This window comes from Salvia hispanica, chromosome 1 (assembly GCF_023119035.1).
Source record: "Salvia hispanica cultivar TCC Black 2014 chromosome 1, UniMelb_Shisp_WGS_1.0, whole genome shotgun sequence".
NCBI lineage: Eukaryota > Viridiplantae > Streptophyta > Magnoliopsida > Lamiales > Lamiaceae > Salvia > Salvia hispanica.
The window spans coordinates 30,318,778-30,321,307 of NC_062965.1; the positions used below are offsets into that span (position 1 = coordinate 30,318,778).

Sequence of the window (2,530 nt, forward strand, 5' to 3'; positions counted from 1 at the left end):
CATTTACCTAAAACAGTGGTAAACTAAAAAGAACTAAGCAAAAGAATCAATAGTTTTATATATGACATAACCATTGATCAACATCTATAGTTTGCTATCATCTTTTCTACGTCGATCTTCATTTTCTCGTTGTCCTTTTCATAATGTTTGGATGCCCCCGCTTTATTCAACAAGGCGCTATGATTATTTTGTGCAACCATCAACACACGATTGTATTTAGCTCTTAAATACTGAAGCACTCCTTTGTTTCTAGTCGATAGTCCACAATTCCAATGACCCTCTCTTTCACCCATGTAGACTTCAAGGTGTCTAAGCAAATAAACACCACTGTCATACACATTTTCTGTTGTTCTCCAACTCATCTTCAACCTCTGAATAGGCATGTTGATCATTGATTTGATTGTCATACCCAATCATTGTTAATACTTACAGAAGAACATCCTCTGCAAAACATGCTCTTTGTGTCAGTATCAATAACATTTAAGTAGTACTGTTAGGACTAATGTGTCAACCATACCAATGCCTCTGAATCGCAAATATGACATTTATACTAGCACATCATAGACAAAAAACATCTACAATGCACACAAACTGGATAACCTATGATTGATTTAACAACCAATGGCTAGTGTATATGCAAAATCATTAAAAGACACAAATGTTTCAACAAATAGTGGAAATTATTACCACAGATAGTATCAAACCAAATTACATCTCAACTCAAAAGGATCTACACAGCTGAGGGATGAAAACAGTCTATATAGATTCAAACTTGTTTAGGGTCATGTTGATCAATTATTTACAGATAAAGGAGTATGAATTGCAAACTATATCAACATACCGTGCACTTTGCTTAAAAATGACAACAGAAAGTATCAAATGTACAACCTTTTTCATCATGGATTGTGCTTGCTACTGGTTCCTTCCCTTTTGTCGTTGTCTCCAAATTCCCTGCATAAAAACGAGGTTAATACTGCGGCATATGCGTCGTTAAACAACAATTGTGTAGTTGCGAAACAATCACAATCATATCAAGTTATGATTTATATTTACTGTAAGGACCTCTTCCAGAATCGGGAACATCTTTTGCAGTTCCTTTCCCTTTTCCATCTTTTGCAGTTATGGTGTTGTATGTGAAAGATCATTAGCACAAACAAAGCATACAATTATGACCTTTTGTTCATAAAAAACCAGAGGTACAGAAGGTAAATACATTAAACTTTAACTTGTTTTTAGGGTCATTGCTACCATGTCTCAATTCAGTGGTAACCCTTTTGCTTATGAATAAAAAACACAATCATAAAATGGAGTGCAAAACAAAAAATTACAACTACATTTGTTGTAATAATAACCCAGAAAATGAAGTCGACATACCTTTATTTGCTTTGGGTACTGCCGGTGCCTTCTTCTTCGCAGTCATCATTTGATAAACTAGTTTATAGCCAACCGATTGAAGAGAATATTGGGTCAGATTTCAGTAGAGTTTCAGTAATACTAACTTCTCCAAAGATTACTAACCTTTTCCGCCGTGCGTCGCTGTTGTGGAAGATCTTGTGTTGACCATTGCTGAAGAAAGCTCTACCTTTTATCGTTCTCGGAGATGTCAGAATCGTCAAGCGTGATTTGGGTTTTCGCTGATTGTGTATATTAGGGTTTTTAATTTCTCAGATTTTGTAGGAAGGATATTTGGCCAATTTAGTGAGGAAGGAGAGTGAATTGAACGGCATAGGAACCCAAGCACCAACTTAGCGTGTGGAGTAATTACCCCCATTTAATCCGCTCTTAAAAAATGGAAGGACGGTTCATTATTTTTTCTATTCCTAAATTACCCTTACCATGACACGAATCGTCCTAATTATGACACAAAAGAATCAGCTTATAATCCAAATCGTGGCCATTCATATACAAATCTAACGGACTTTATGGTCTGTATTTCTTTACTTAGGGCCTTCTTTTGATAGATTGAAACCCTATATATATATATATATATATATATATATATATATATATATATATATATATATAGTCCTATTAACCACAAATCCACCCTTAAAGACCGAACTAGAAACCAAATTAGGACCAATTAATTTAATATTTTATTAAATAAAAACGTTTTTTTAGATTTATTTATTTTTTATAATTTTTTTAAAATTTTTTTAATTTTTTTTTAATTTTTTTAATTTTTTTTATTCGATAAAAACTTGCTGGAGTAAATAATGAACTATATTCACTACATAATGAACTAAATGAATGTATGTTATGAACTTATTACTTCATTCGGTCGTGCTATTACTTCATTCCGTTAGTTTATTACTTTATTTATTCATGCTATTACTTCATTCTATTAGTTTATTACTTCATTTCGTTAGTTTATTACTTCATTCCGTCATGCTATTACTTCATTCCATTAGTTTATTACTTCATAATGTGTTATGACATAATTATCTTTCAGTTGAGTTTAGGGTTATTACTTCATTCCGTTAGTTTATTACTTCATTCCGTTAGTTTATTACTTCATTCAGTCATGTTA

General features: G+C 32.5%; 1 long non-coding RNA gene across 1 annotated transcript; it reads right to left on the reverse strand.

The window, feature by feature from the left end:
* Positions 1-898: 898 nt before the first annotated feature.
* On the reverse strand, positions 899-1,626 carry LOC125218092. Its single transcript, XR_007175877.1, has 3 exons — positions 1,519-1,626; positions 1,375-1,431; positions 899-951 (listed from the first exon to the last, which is right to left on the reverse strand). It is a non-coding gene; the product is annotated as an uncharacterized LOC125218092 (long non-coding RNA).
* Between the last annotated feature and the right edge of the window lie 904 nt (positions 1,627-2,530).